At 38.1% G+C, this 16,365-nt stretch overlaps 1 long non-coding RNA gene across 1 annotated transcript; it reads right to left on the reverse strand.

Annotated features, from left to right (window-relative positions):
- Positions 1–14,747: 14,747 nt before the first annotated feature.
- On the reverse strand, positions 14,748–15,143 carry LOC110910755. The gene is made up of 2 exons (XR_002576437.2): positions 14,960–15,143; positions 14,748–14,896 (listed from the first exon to the last, which is right to left on the reverse strand). It is a non-coding gene; the product is annotated as an uncharacterized LOC110910755 (long non-coding RNA).
- Between the last annotated feature and the right edge of the window lie 1,222 nt (positions 15,144–16,365).

Raw genomic sequence — 16,365 nt, forward strand, 5'->3', positions numbered from 1 at the left:
ACCGAATATACCCTTTTTGGACATAACTTGAGTTCTACAAGGTATTTTGACCCGATTCCAGTTGCTACTGAATTTAAATAATAAATAGAGTATTTTGGACTTTATAAACTGTTCGGAAAACTCAGATTTCCTGTAGAACTCAGAAACCCCTTTTATAATCTTTAAAGTGACCGAAATACCCCTACGGGGCATTTATTGGATTTAAACTCATTACGGGCATTATGGAAGGTATCCTACTGATACCACGACCTCTTTAGAGCATGTTAACTTCGGAAACCTGTGTAGGACTCTTACGGTTACCCGTTACGCCTTTTGCGTGCACGGTTCGGTTTATATAACTAGTTTACATAAACTAGCCGAAACGGGTCAAACCTTATTGTTTTGACCTCAAAATCCAGAGTGTGGTTAATATACCCATATAAAACAGGTCTTCAAACTTGTTGGGTCCAAACCACATTCCATTCCCGGTTTTCGTCTTTCACGCGACTAAACCGTATATAGCCTTTGAAACTGACCGGTCTAAGCTAAGGCTAAATTAAAGACCCGATAGGATTCTAATAGGTTGTTTAAACCTTCGTTCCAGAATAGGAGAGCAGTAAAAGAAACTTGCATTTGTTTATTAAGGATATTACTTGCTCAGGTAAATACTTTTAACTTATTTTCCGTTATACGGGCTTGGGTTACGGTATTTAAAATACCGCTTGGTCGGGTAGTTGACCCCAACTCATCAGTAGTCGGGTGATTTCAATGTGACCAGTTTAAAAATTGGTTTTGTTGGCTTTACGCCTTTGGGAGCTTAATGACCATGTCCCGGATATCCTTGGCATCATTTTACGAAATGGCCACGACCTCGACACGCGGGTGTAGGCGTACACCCGGCATTGTGTCTAAATTACTTAAAGGTATAACCGTTGGTTTTCCCGCCACGGTTTTATGCTTTGTGGCGTGTCCATTAACCTTAAACCCGGCACGACCCGGGCGACCGAACGCATAGTGAACATGTAATTCTTTTACAAGATTTAATTATGAATTATCCCAAGTTATAAAGAGTTTGTGCCATGTGCATTCAAATCAATTTTATTAAACATTTTACAAAAGTGTCGGTTGAATGTATTTACCAGTGTAAACTGACGTATTTTCCCCAAAAATATTAATGCAGGTTCTACACGTAATAGGCCGGCCACTCCTTAGCATCGTTAGAGTCTCGCAAGCTTGGGATGCCAATATCTGTTGAACAATTATTTTTCTATCTTATTTTGATCCATGTGGATTATATTTCGATGATTGTGATACTTGGATATTACATTCAATAGTTGAAATATATTTATCTTTATGCTTCCGCTGTGCATTTAAATATTGTGTGGTTTGACTATATTGTTGCCAACTACGTCACAGTAATCCCCCACCGGGCCCACCGGTGATACACGTGGAAATCGGGGTGTGACATATATATATATATATATATATATATATATATATATATATATATATATATATATATATATATATATATATTAAGTCATTTACACTTTGGTGTTATCTTTGCGCAAAGGCAAAAGCTTACCTAACCCAAAGTCCCATCCAAAACCTTTAGCCTCTGCTAAGAGCATCAACATGTTTTGACTCTACATAGACATAGAAAACATGAACAAGCCAAGTTAATGGTGTCGCAAAATTGTTTTTATAAGGATTAGGAAGAAACTCTAATGACCCAAATATTTCACTCACTTTCAACAAACTATGTTAATTATATGAAGTCATTAACACACATGCACCATGCTTACCCATGATGTTCCTTAGCTAGCTTGACATCAAGGGGGTACATTTCCCCCAAACACCTCAAGAATCTAGCTAAGAATGGCCATGGCTGAAGATACGATCAAACTTGAAAAGAATATATAAATCATTAAAAGCTTGATTACACTAATGATTCTTGAGTTTCTCCAAATACACTGATTAGAGAGTGTGAGTGAAGAGAAGTGTGTAGTGGAGGGGGGGGGATAATGAATAATTGAAAATGGTGGATAGGCCTCTATTTATAGGCTGGCTAGGGCTGAGGCATGCCTCGTGCCCGGTCAGATGACCAGTTGTAGCCTTTTAGAATGTTAACCTAGTGTGTCAATTGTTAACTGTAATCCTTATTTTTGATTGTTGATTGTTTAATTACAGGTAATAGCCCTAATATCTTCAGTTTGAAAATCAACCATGGTGGAGTGTTTGTGAATTCTCCAATAAAAAGGTATGCAGATGGAACAATCAACTATCTGGACATGGTTGATTCTTATGTTTTTTCTGTTATTGAGTTAAATCACATGATTAGGGAAATAGGCTATCCGAAGGAACATATTGTGTTCTATCACTTCTTATGTCCTCAAACACAACTTAGTGATGGGTTAAGGCCATTAGATAATAATCAAGATGTGCATTTGTTGATTGAGCATGTTCCTCAGAATAAAGTGATAGAGGTGTTTACTAAGCAGTGGTCTTCTAGGCTGGGTGTTGAGTATCATTTTACTTCTCCAATCAAGACATCCATTATTATCATTGAGGAGTTAGAAGATGATGATCCCCAGCCATCTCACCTCAGCCATCCCACCCTAGAAGGAGACAACTAGACCTAGAGTATGTTCCGCATACTAAGAATTCCACTATGAATGTTGTAGAGTATCAGGAAGTTCATGATCAGCATGATTCTGATCATGCAACTGTGAATGAGGCAGAAAATGATAGGATAGAGGATGTTGATAACATGGTTGTATACCAGTTAACATGGATTCATTTAACAGTAATATTGGTAAAGACCCTCAAGCTGATGTAGATGATGATTGTGAGTTGGAGTTTGATTTAGATGATTTTGCAAGTTGTAGTGAGGATGAGGGTGAAAATGTTCTAAATGTAGCTGTTAAGAAGTACAAGAAAAGAAAGAAACAATGCAAGAGCAAGACTCTAGATGAGTAACCTTTCTTTGTTGGTCAAACCTTTTCCAACAAAGAGGGTATCAAGAATATGGTCAAGTTACATGCAATTAGAAGTAGAAGACAGTTACTTATTAGGAGGAATGAAATGTACAGGTTTAGGGTGGTGTGTCTAGGGATAAATCATGTGTTTGTATCAGGAGGGTCAAAAGGTAATAAAAAGAAACATGGAGGGGCAAACAAAAAATGGAGAATCTTTGGGTGGAAAAGTAGGTAGTAGTTCACAAGTGGGTGGGTCCACCTCTTTGAATAAAAAGGACAAACCCACTTGTCCTTGGGTACTTCACATTTCAAGGAAGAAAGATAAAGAAACTTGGTTGGTGAAAACATACAAACATGAACACAAATGTTTGCAAACTAGGTAGGTGAGGTTATACACTGTAAGCTCTATTGCCAAAGAGATACAACCAACTATTTAATCAAATCCAAGTATACCTTTAAAGGCACTACAAGATCTGATTGAAAAGAAGAACCAGGTTCAAGTGTCTTTTCAAAACGTATTCTGGGAAAGGTGATGGCTGTTGAAAAGGTGGAAGGTGACTACATCGCAAAGTATCTGCTTCTAACGGATTATTGTGATGAGTTGTTCAGAACAAACCTAGGCTCAACAATCAAGCTTGATGTAGAAAGAGAGCCCGACCCAGCTAGTGAGACCAGACAATTTAAAAGGGTCTACATTTGCTTTGGAGCATTGAAGCAAGATTTTAAACAAGGTGGTAGAGACATTTTGGGTTTGGATGGCTGCTGTATGAAGGGTCCTTATCCAGGGCAGATATTAACAACTATTGGTGTTGATGCCAATAATGGAATCTACCCTGTGGCATATGCCATAGTTGAATCAGAAACGCTACATCATGACTTTGGTTCCTTCGATACCTAGGTGGTGATTTAGACATCGATGCTAATACCAACTTCACATTCATTAGTGATAGACAGAAGGTAACATTCCAAATTTCTATATTTTTCTCTTATAGATGTTCTAAATGAAAATGATATCTAATTTATAATTGTTTTTAGGGACTGATACCTACAATTGTCACACTCCGACCACGTAAAACAACAAAACGTGGCGGAAATGACGGGGAGTGTTGTAACAGAATCATTATTTCACAACCATGGATTAAACAATTTCGTTTTGTTGAATTAAATGTATTACATTACATTGGAATTTGAAACAAAACATAAACAAATAGTCTTTCATTGTTATTAAGTCACTAAGGCCTCGTCCATTCCTATGTGAGCGTACACAAATATCATCATCAATCATCATCAACTATGGTACCTGAAACACATGTGAAAATATGTCAGCATAAAAAATGCCGGCGAGTACATAGGTTTTATGTGAGTGTCAGATTCATGGCTTGTTTTACATGTTGCAATACTTATTTAAAAACCTTGTTTTGAAAAGTATGGTATTGCGACATAATTAACCAACTCAAATCAAATTGGATATGATTTATAAAATCTCGTAGCCATGATTCTTAACTCCAAAACATTTGTTTTATGAAATCAAAGTGTAAAACATATAGCAGAAACTCGTTAACAAAACTCGTATGGTTTATATTATTCAGAAAACATCATTGTGTGACATTGTTTCAAAATCGTTTACCCAAGTGATCTAGATAACGCAACGATATATAATGTGTTAAAAGCACTTATATATAGGAAGTACCAACGGCGTATCCACCATGCTTTTAACACATTACACCCGCCCCGTTACCTAATCACTTCCATAACCCAATGGTTCAGACAGTTACAAATGGTTCACATATGTCAAATGGTTACAAATGGTTCATATCAATCAAATGATTACAAATGGTTCACATACATCCAACGATTACAAATGTTCCCATGATTACAAATGGTTCCCATACATCGAATGGTTACAAATGGTTCACATCATTGAGTGGTTACAAATGGTTCTCATAAATCAGAGGTTACAAATGGTTCAAACAATTCAAAATGTAAAACAATGGGCTAGCATGTTAAGTGAACATACATAGCAAAACATAATGAAATCATAATGAACATAGCAAGTATATGATATGAAAACATGGAAAGCATGAAAGTAACATGTAGGCACATGTGTTTCACCCCAAAACGTTTGAAAAACAGTAAAAGAGGGGACTATGTACTCACTTGAGGGTGCTTAGAAGTCTTGAACAACAACCAAGCAAAGCTAGAGGGATCACAGAATCAAACGACACCTAATATAGGTAACTATGTTAATAAACGGACCTAATCGGAGGATCGGGTAGCATGAGGGTTCGTAAACCAAATGAGTGTAAGAACTCATGCAATATGGTATAACAAAGCCTACATACTAAAACGAAACCTATGCTAAGTGCTTACGACTCGTTAAGATAGCTTACGCTACTTTAACGCGTTGTTCGCGTAAAACGAGTTCGAAACGCCTAACTAGTCCTATGACAAGTATTATATGCCTTAACATGTCTAATAATGTTACCTAATCTGTTTAGATGTCAAAATTTAGGTTTTTTTTGGGTAAAGGGTTACCCCGGTAAATTTTATAAATCAACCAAATAAGTACAAGGGTGTGCCAAAGCGAACACACCTACTAGACTTGGCATACCAAGACTAGGAAACCAAAACACAAAACAGCCAAAAGAGCAAACATACTAAAAAAAACACAGCCACAACAAGACAGCCAAGAAAACAAAAAAAACACACGAGTAGCTACTGACTTCGACTTCTAGCCCGGATCTTCTTCCTCGTCATTGGAGTAAATCTTCCATGCCGTTAACAATCTATTCCGGCACGCCTTCCCATGGAACTTGAACCCCATAAGCTTTAACCGGACCGTGTTCTTAATCATTTCCGTCACCATTTCAGCCGTGTTGTGGATGTGAGAGAACAGTCTAGTATTTCTTTCTTGCCATATAAAGTACGTCGTAGCCGCAATCAGAATCTTACCCACAATAACATTCGTCGTCTTCGAGGAAGCCGTTTGTTCCATCCATGCAAAAACGGATACCCAAGAATCATCAACACTCTCCAAACTAACCAAAGTTTTGACATTATTCCAAACTTGTGACGCAAAACTGCATTGGAAGAATAGGTGGTCACGTGAGTCACGATCATAGCAACAAAGCGGACAACACATAAGTCTTAGGTTCGTTTCACTTCCCGCTTCCCAACTAGTAAGTCGATCCTGAGTTTTGAGTTTGTTTCTTATAACCAACCACATATGGAATGAGTGTCTTGGAATACAGTGTGAAAACCATATCATATTGAACCATGAAACCGTAGCACCCCGACTCCTAATTTTTTTCCAAACTTCCTTTGAACTGAAATAACTATCTTTGCCATCCAAGTTTTTCCACGTAAGCTTATCTGGAACATTGTGAACAAGAGATGGGGGTTGTAATATCAACACAGGAAACAAGTCATACCAAGCATGTGGCCATCTCCAGTGGCCTGAATCGTCAACAATATCAGCAACTGTAGAATGCATATTGAACCCCGCATTAGTGATGACTCTCGGCGTGATGAAGGAACTAATCGGACTCAACGGGCACCAATTATCACACCATGCATTAGTCTGAGCACCACTTCTGATAGACATACCAATGTAAGGACGCACCAAGTTTCGAATGGATAAGATCTTACGCCATCCCCAGCTCATGCTACCCCTACACGGAACCTCCCTAAAACTTCTACCCTTTAGTTTATAGGAATGGATCCACTGAACCCAAAGAGAGTCTCTGTGTGAGATAATACTCCATATATGGTTTGTCATGAGAGCCTTATTAACATCCACAACATTTCGAATACCTAAGCCTCCCTCGTTTTTGGGCAAGCAGACATCGGACCAAGCGACTTTGGCTCGAACTCTGCCAGAAGAGCCAGCATTCCATAAGAAACGACACATCCTCTTCTCCAACTCTGAAATTACATTAGCTGGAAGAATGAAAACAGAAGCCCAGTAAATGTGCATAGAAGATAAAACCGAGTTTATAAGCTGATGGCGGCCCGCAAAAGACAACGACTTAGAGATCCAGCTTGTGATTTTGCTCTCCATACGATCAATCAAGATTTTACAATCTTTAAAAATAAGTTTGGTGGATATAAGAGGCACCCCAAGATATCTAACCGGAAAATTACCTTCTTGGAAAGACATCAAAGAAAGAATCTCTTGCTTCACCAAAGAAGAAACATTCGAAAAATAGGCAGTACTCTTGGTTGGGCTCGGCACTAACCCTGACCAACTAGTAAACGTTTCCAGAGCATCTCTAACCTTCGTCACCGAGCAAGTGTCAGCATGGACAAAGATAAATAAGTCATCCGCAAAGGATACATTGATAATTCTCTGCTTAGCACACTGATGATGAAATTTAAACGACGAGTTTGAGTTGGCCACCTGTTGAAGTAATAAGGATAGCACCTCCATGATAAGGGTAAATAAATAAGGCGACATCGGGTCTCCCTGTCTCAAACCCCTCTTCCCTTTAAAGAAACCATGAAGATTACCATTAACGCATAACGAGTAGGAAGCCGTGGAAACACACATCATAATCCACTGAACCATTCGATGATTGAAACCAAAACGAATAAGAATAGCTTTCAAAAAAAGACCAACTAACCGTATCATAGGCTTTCTGAATATCTATTTTAAAAGCACATCTCGCAGGGCCTCTATTCAAGTGATAATTGTGCATCAGCTCCTGAGTTAGGAGAATATTATCTGAGATTTTCCTTCCCGGCACAAAGGCGGATTGATTAATACCGACAAGAGCCCCCAAGCTCCCTTTAATCCTATCCATTATGATCTTGCTAATACATTTGTAGAGCACATTACAACATGAGATAGGTCGATAATCCAAAACAGAGTCCGGAATATCTTTCTTAGGAATCAAAGCAAGGATCGTGTGATTTAATTGCTTGAGGAGTTTCCCATTCTAAAAAAAATCAAGCACTGCATCCGTAACTTCATTACCAATAATATCCCAAGCCTTCTTGAAGAAAGCTGACGTATATCCATCAGGCCCGGGGGCCTTATTTTCACCAATGTTAAACATTGTCGTTTTGATTTCCTCTCTAGTAACTTGTCGGACCATATTAGAAGCATCTTGATGACTAAGGACTTTAACAAAAATATTATCCAGATTATTCGAAGCAACCTGGTCCTCAACACCAAGAAAGTTCGAGTAGTGATTGACTAAAGCATCCGCCACCCTACTACCTTCATGACGGTTCCCAGAAATATCTTTGACACTATGAATCTTGCTTCTAGCATTACGGCTTTTCACCACATTATGAAAATATTTCGTATTAGAGTCTCCAGCACACAACCATTCAACTTTTGACTTCTGTTTGAGGAAACATTCCTCATCATAAGTAGCAGACTGAAACTCTTGAAGACATGTCGCTTCTAGTTGACGGAGATGGCCATCCAACGGATTCTTGTCAACAAGCACTTGAATTTCATCCAACTTTTTTCTAAGTTCCGACACCTTAGCATGTAAGTTTCCCTGGTTGAATAAGATCTTCCTTAAATGCGGTTTAAGATTACTAAGTTTCCTTGTAACCGAGAACATATAAACCCCTGGAATCGTTTTCCTCCATTCCTGTTCCACACACTTCATGAACTCCGGTTTGGATGTAATGAAGTTAGGAAACTTGAAAGGTTTGGTTTTCTTCTCAATCACGGCTCCCATTTTCAAAATACAAGGCGTATGGTCCGAAACACGAAAAGGTTGGTACATGACAAAAACATTCGGAAACATGTCCAAGAACTGAACATTACCCATTACCCGATCTATCTTTTTTAGAAGTCCCACTCCGTCTTTGGGTTTCTGACTCCATGTATAATGAAGGCCGTGCCCCTGAATATCCAGTAACTCCGAATACTGAATGCAATCTTTAAACTCACACATGCTTATCATTTGTTCAGATGATCCGTAAAGTGAATCCTCAAGTTGAAGAGTTGCATTAAAATCCCCCATAACAACCCATGGTTTATCGTGACATAAGCTTTTATGGTTACGTAAACTCTCCCAGAGACTTCTACGATCTTGATACTTATTTTCCGCGTACACAAAGGAATAAAACAAAAAAATTTTATCAGCTTTATCTAACATCTGCGTATGAATGACTTGATCAGATTGAGCGAGCACCATAAGGTCAACCACATCAGAATCCCAACCCAAGATGATTCGGGTACCCCTACTACACGATCCCCCATTAGACGTCCAGTTCCAATTCTGAAAAACCTTATGACAAATGGTACCCAGTTTAGTCACATTAACGTAAGACTCTAAAATTGCACAAACTTTTAACTTATTTTCAGCAACAACTTGACGAACTTCACTTTGTTTCAGGGGGCGGTTCAAACCCCTTATGTTCCATGACATAATGCTATCCATTAATACCTGTTTGTCCGGGAGTGCTTGCCCCCCTCAGAAATATGACTCTGATCAGTTGTCATAAACTCGGCCATTTCCGTTTGTAAAGTTTCCTCTACCTCATTCCCGGTTCGAGTAGGCTTCCCATTCCTTTTCTTTAAGTTATGCCTCAGCTCCTTATCCACCCCTATATCGGCTATAGTATCTTCCACATCGTCTCTCGACAAGCTTCAAACGCATTACCAGTCTTCACATTAGCACTTTTGATATTATCAATTGTAACCTCCTTAGTACCGGAAGTACTCGCTCCTGACTTGTTTATCTTCGGCTTGTATACAAACTTTGGTTTTTGCTTCTTATGCATAACTCCTATCCTAGCCGTCTTTCTTTTATCCGTAATGAATCCCTCTTCATCAACAACCACTTGCTTCTCCTTATTGTTCACATTCTTAACACATGTATTATCACAATGGCCAAAAACACAACATATAGAGCACCATTGAGGTTTCCATCCGTATTCCACTTTTACTCTTTCAGTTAAGTACCCATCCTTATCCAATTTCGGGATCGTAACAACAATGTAATCTTTGAGCTCGCTATCCGCATTTATTTCAACTAACGCACATGCAAAACTGCTTCGTCCCCAATTATCCATGCACATATCAGTTGTATACCCATCTAATCTTTTAGGTATCCCGATTTTGGATGCTAACAAGCTCAAACCATCATCCGTATAGACTGAGATAGGCATATTATGCAATTTAACCCATACCGGCACAGATTTGATGCCCTCTTTTTTAAGACTGACAGACGGCGACCAAATATTTCCCACCAAATATTCAAAAACAAAGGCATTTTCCTAATCAACCAGGGCCCTCCCTCCAGAACTTTAGTCATTCCCTCTTTCGAGTCAAATTTAAAAAAGAAGAAGCCATCCGAATTCATCATTAGCTTAGCAAATCCATACTTGGACCACACATTCTTAGCATAATATTCTACTACAGGATAAGGTAGCCGATTACCTAAAAAGTATCCATACAGAATATTTTCAAATTTCTCCTAGACTTTGCGAATTACCTCACGTGGTATGACAACGTCAGCATCCTTAACAGTTTCCACCGAATCCATTCTCCGAAAATTAACCTCACGTTTCTTCAAAGTAGAATTTTTAACTATATCCGCATAGGAGGATGTTGTTTTCACAGGCTTATCATATAAGCTGTCATCAGCATGCAAGCTTTCCAACTGAACCGGAATAGTTACCTTTTCAAGCTCATCGATAACATTTATCATCCTTGGTTCCTGGTGAACCACCCCACGTCGCGGCATGAGAGGGTTACCATCAATGTTAATTGGCCGGCCATCAAAACTCTTGCCAAACGATGGGGGTTTCCCTCGCACCTCCTGAGAGTTTAACGGCTTCAGATTACTCGAGCTGATAAATACATCCCCACGCACTCTATCAGAAAAAGCTTGAAACCCTAGATCCTCCAAGTTCCGATTTCTGTCACTCTCCATGCAGCAAACGAAACACAAAATCACAGCAAAAAAGCGAACCAAGAACAACCATGCAAAGCCTAATACTAGTGGCTTAACCTAATGACTCTAGCAAAAAGCGAAATTGAAACTCAGGTAAATCAAGGTTACTGCCTAACCAGTAGGACCGATAAACCCTTATCCCTACTCCACCATACTTGAGATCAGTAGAGAAAACCTTGGTGATTGAGAAAAACATAACGAAGAACCCTAGACTTAGATCGATCAGAAGCTGCTAACGGTTCATTACAGAGGTTTGATAATCAAACACTGATCACAGACTGTTATACATCTAAATCACGAAGAAAATCGAGAGTTCATGGAAGAAGAAAGAATCGCCTGCTAGAGAGAGAATATTAGGGTTTTTTCACGTTCCACACCCCATAAGTGCTATACTCCATATCTTTTATCAAAATTTAGGTTACATATGCTTAAAATGAATTTATGCGCAAAAAGGGCATTTTGGTAATTTCCTAAGGCATATAAATTACCTATCATACCACTAACTAAACGAAGTGATCATAAGGTATAACCTCAGAAGGTTATTCCCTATACAACTATGGTCACTAAACATGTTTGGTTGGATCCTAATGATCGACCAAACACGTCTAGTTCGAAAGTCTATGCGGTTGTTTAGACCGCTTGACTTACGACTCTACATAAGCACTAAACTAAAGTGATGAGCTAAACATGTTAAAACATATTTAACGAAGTTAGAAAACAGGTTTGGTATCAAAACAAACGGTTTTGATACCTAAAAGTAGTTTGGTTACAAAATACGCAAGAATACGCATTTTGGCCGAAACTACGACTCGCCACTATGCCTAGATAACTTGGTAATCAGTAGGTATAGTCATAAGAGACTAAAACCATCGTTATTACGCTCACGTTATGAAGTTCAAACGAACTTCGTATTGACCATAAACTGGTCAATGCAGAAAGTCAAACAAAGTTTGACTTTCACGCTAAAAATGCATAAAAGAACGAAAGAGGACTTACAAAAGGTCCAAGGAGGTTTGATCAAATTTATTCTCAGGTATAAAGTGCAAGACTTCAACTTAGAGAATGAAAATCAGATCAAATGTGAGTTTGAGAGCAAACGGGGTGGGGTTTATATAGTTTTTGCACAACCGTTAAGATCGTTCATCGTAAAACGAGCTTCGATCTCATCCGTACACATGTGCCCATGGTTTTGTGAAACCATGGGAGCCCCTAGTTTCATTAAAACCATGTGCAAACGAGGGGAACAGCTGGAACAAGCTGGAATTTAGATTTTTCATTTGGTCCCTTCCTAAGATAACTATGGCAGAATGTCAATTTTGGTCCCTGAATGTGCAAAACATGGTTTTTGATGCATTTTTGACACGTTTAAGCCCCGTTAATCCAATTTCAAGGCTCTAAAATGAAGTTAAAGTATAGGGACCATGAAACATGCTCAAAAATATCTCGGATGTCGGTTCGTTTGGTCGTACGGTTGCGTTGTTCGGTTAATTACGATGAAACACGAACGAATGCGAAAAACGATATAAATTACGCGACGAATGGAATTTTATCATGCCAATCACTAAAATAAAATATTTTAATGATTACATAAAGTTTTGGATGTCCGGATGTATTCAGAACGTAAGATATGCGCGAAAATGCAAACTTATGCACTTTTTGACGCTTTTAGTCCCTGAATGACCAAAAAGTTTATTTTAGCATACCGAACCCCTCAAACCTATTTCTAAACTATGTAAAGGATATTTATGGTATGTTTAACTTATGGTCATGTTCTGGAAAGTTCGTTACAGTACAAATCGGCATACTTTCGCAGTTTGTCGAAATTAGTCCCTCTATGCGAATAAACTTAATTTCGCCATACCAAACCCTTCAAAACTTATTTCTAAGTTATGTAAAGGTTATTTAAGGTATGTTAAGCCTATTTCACTATTCCGGAGTGTTTGTTGCATTAAACTGGTTATATTTGCGCATCAGTGCACGTATAACCTTCTAGAAAGAGATTTAAAGCTTGAAATCGAACAAGAATTGATATGTGCAAAAGATACACATATTTATACAAATTCCAAGTATGAAATACAATATTTCATTGGTTTGGTATTTGTTTGATGGTCGCAGAGGCACAGGTGTTACAATAATCAACAAGTTGTTTCCTGCTGCTGAACATAGGTTTTGTCTTTGTTACATTCATGAAAACATGAAGTCTCAATGGAGAGGAGACCTTTACAAAGAGATGTTATGGAAATGTGTTATTGCCACCACAGTTCCCTTCTTCAACATATACATGGAAGAGATCAAACAAAAAGATGTTGCTTTGTACAACTGGTTGCAGCAAATCCCACCAAAACATTGGGCTAGATCCCATTTTTGTTGTAAGTATTAATTAGGCTATAGTTGTTATATAGCACTTATGTAATGTTACCAATTTTAATATTTGTTGATATAATACAGGGATGACCAAGTGTGATGTTCTATTAAACAACGTGTGTGAGTGTTTTAATAAACAGTTGGTGGGGGACAAAGATAAGCCAATTCTTACTTGTTTTGAATTCATTAGAGAGTACATGATGAGGAGAATTGGTGTGGTTAACAGGATGTTTAGCAAATGTGATGGTCCTTTGACACCAGCAGCTACAATTATTTTCAGCCAAATCAAGAATGATGCATCTCAGTTAAATGTGATCTATGTTGGTCAGGAAAAGTGTGAGGTGAGTGGTGAAGGGCATAATCAGTGTGTGGTCAATATGAATACAAGGTCATGCACATGTAGAAAATGGGAGTTGACAGGCATGTTATGCAAGCATGCAGTGGCTGTGAATTGGGTTATGGTTTAGATTTGGTGTCCTAGTTGAGCTTCCAAAAGCATGGGTGGATGAGGTATATTGGTTCGACAACTGGAAAAAAGTTTACAACTTTACCATTGAACCAATCAATAGAAGGGAAATGTGGAAACCATAATCCTGCCCAACCTCACTGTTACCACCAAAACACCACAACCAAATAGGGAGGCCAAAGAAGGCTAGGAAGAAGAGTGCTGAGGAAATTTTTGAGAAAAAACGAAAGACTGCTGAGGTGATTTCACAGAACATTGAGAACAATGGGAAGCTTACTAGGAAAGGAGTTTCTGTGACATGTAAGGTCTATGGAAAAAAGGGGCACAATAGGAGAGGATGCAAGGAGCAAGGAGGTTCAAAGTTTGTTCTGGAATGATCTTTTGCTTGTTGCTTATTATGGTCTTTTTAGTATTTTGATCTTTTGTAATGCTGCTGGACAATGGTTTCCACTTTTTTTAAGACAATGTTATGGGTCCTTTAATGCAGTTAAGTAGTCTATGTAATTGACCAGTTAAGTAGTCTATGTAATTGAAGTCCATGTTTAAGACAATATAGTCCTTTAATGCAGTTGTTGGTAATTATTGGAGTTGTTGGATATTATTGAATGATCCTTTAATGCGGTTGTTTGGTCTTGTTTGGTCAAGTGCAGGTTTGTGTCAAATGAAAAGTGTTAAGTGTATTAAGATGTCAAGTGTAGGTTGTTGTGTCTTGTTTGGTCAAGTGCAGGTTTGTGTCAAAAGAAAAGTGTCAAGTGTATTAAGATGTTAAGTGCAGGTTGTTGTGTCATGTTTGGTCAAGTGCAAGAGACAAAGTTTTATGTCAAATATTTGCCTCGAAACAAAAGTGTCAAAAACATTTAATCACTTATATATATTGCAAAAGTGTCAAATACACTGCATCCATAGCTGGAAGTGTACATTACATCTAATACATTGCAAAAAAAAAAAAAAAAAAAAAAAAAAAAAAAACCCATCTAATTACATCTAATCACTTGGTCATTATGTATATGAAAAACTTCATCCAACTTATGAAAAATAGAGCTTTCAGTCTTTTTTTTTTCAGCAAACAGCTTCCTTCCAACATCTTCATTCATGCTTGTTGTTCTGTCTAACTTTGCCAATAGTTCAGAACACATCGGACAAATGGGGGGGATCACCCAAGCAACAAAACCACAACCTCTTGTACCCTGAAATTGCAAATTCTTTAATTAGGTCGCATTGTTAGAAAATTTTTAGGTTTGGAACCTTACCTGACGTGGGCAGCAGTGGAATTGTCTTCCAGGGTTCGCATCAGTATGGGAGGTTCGAATCACTGTTTGAAACCCACATCTGCAAATCACCATGGTGGAATTTGGGTTTTAGGTTTAAAAATTGAAGATGGAGAAGATGATGTTGACAACGCAAAGGAGAGGCAGGTGATATATAAAGGGAGTAAAAGGTTGTAGGTGAATTGACTTAATTGCCCCTCATGTGAGCGACACGTGACCTCTTTTTAACCATGGTAATGGATGGGGTTAGTAGCAGGGGCTAAATTAGTTAGATAAAAGGACGTTAGGGTTCAGATGATAAAAGATTCCTTTTTGGACTAAAATGGTTACCACATGACCCAAAATCGTAATTTACTCTAAACAAGTTATTGAATCAGTGTCCATTTATACATAGTTCGATATCATACACACAATTTGTTTTTGTAAACAATGACCTTTCTGCTTTCCATTTTATGCATTTCATCGGGACCATTTGATTTCCTTTGAAGGCAACATCCATATCTATTAACTAACATTGACTACTAAAAAAACCCGGGGTTTAAAGTAACTCAGGTTCGATTCATGCCTTCCCCATTAGTTTCAGGATTACCTGGTGATGATAGGAGACTAGGCAGAGATCGCTAGTTTGATCCTTGAACCGAGTGGGTTTTACCCCATCGCACTATTGTGCCTTCTCAGGTGAGTGTTCAGGGGCTTCGGCCCTAGGTGAGTGTTTTCCCCGTTTCGAAGGCGAGGATTTCCCACTGTGGTGAATTTCACCACTAGCCTATTTAGAGTATTCGTTGGCCGTTCAAAAAAATATTTACTCAAAAAAAAAAAAAACTATGACATCAAAAGGTCCTAGTAAATACCAATGGGTTGGTGGACTGGTGATCCATTGGCAAAGGCAAATTAAACACCTGTGTTTAAGAGGGGATGTCTTGGACTCAAGTCTCACGTATAATAGAGATTTTAAAAAAGTTGTAGTTTAAAAAAATAGCACAACCATTTGAGTACTTAAAAAGTTTTGGTAATATAATATCATAAACATTAAATATTCGATCAAACCATACTGTTAGCTAGCTAGATAGCGTAAAATTTATTTGCTATCAGTTATTTTTCCAAATATGGTAATAATGATTTTTACCTTAAAAGGTAAAATCCATAAGTTGTTATATACACTGAAGATGATTGATGGCTATGTGGTCATCTTATGTTAGGATGGCTCATCACTGTTTCCGCTGACGATATAGTGCATGTAGAAAGTATGGATAGTCATTGTTAGGTTGTCCTCTTTTAGGTTTAGTACAAGTGAATGCATCAATGCTTCTTACATATGCCACATATCAACTAAAAATGTATGTTGACACTACCTAACTGGTTATTAGGGTTTCCCGTTGGTATATGGA

Source organism: Helianthus annuus, chromosome 15, assembly GCF_002127325.2.
Source record: "Helianthus annuus cultivar XRQ/B chromosome 15, HanXRQr2.0-SUNRISE, whole genome shotgun sequence".
Classification (NCBI taxonomy): Eukaryota; Viridiplantae; Streptophyta; class Magnoliopsida; order Asterales; family Asteraceae; genus Helianthus; species Helianthus annuus.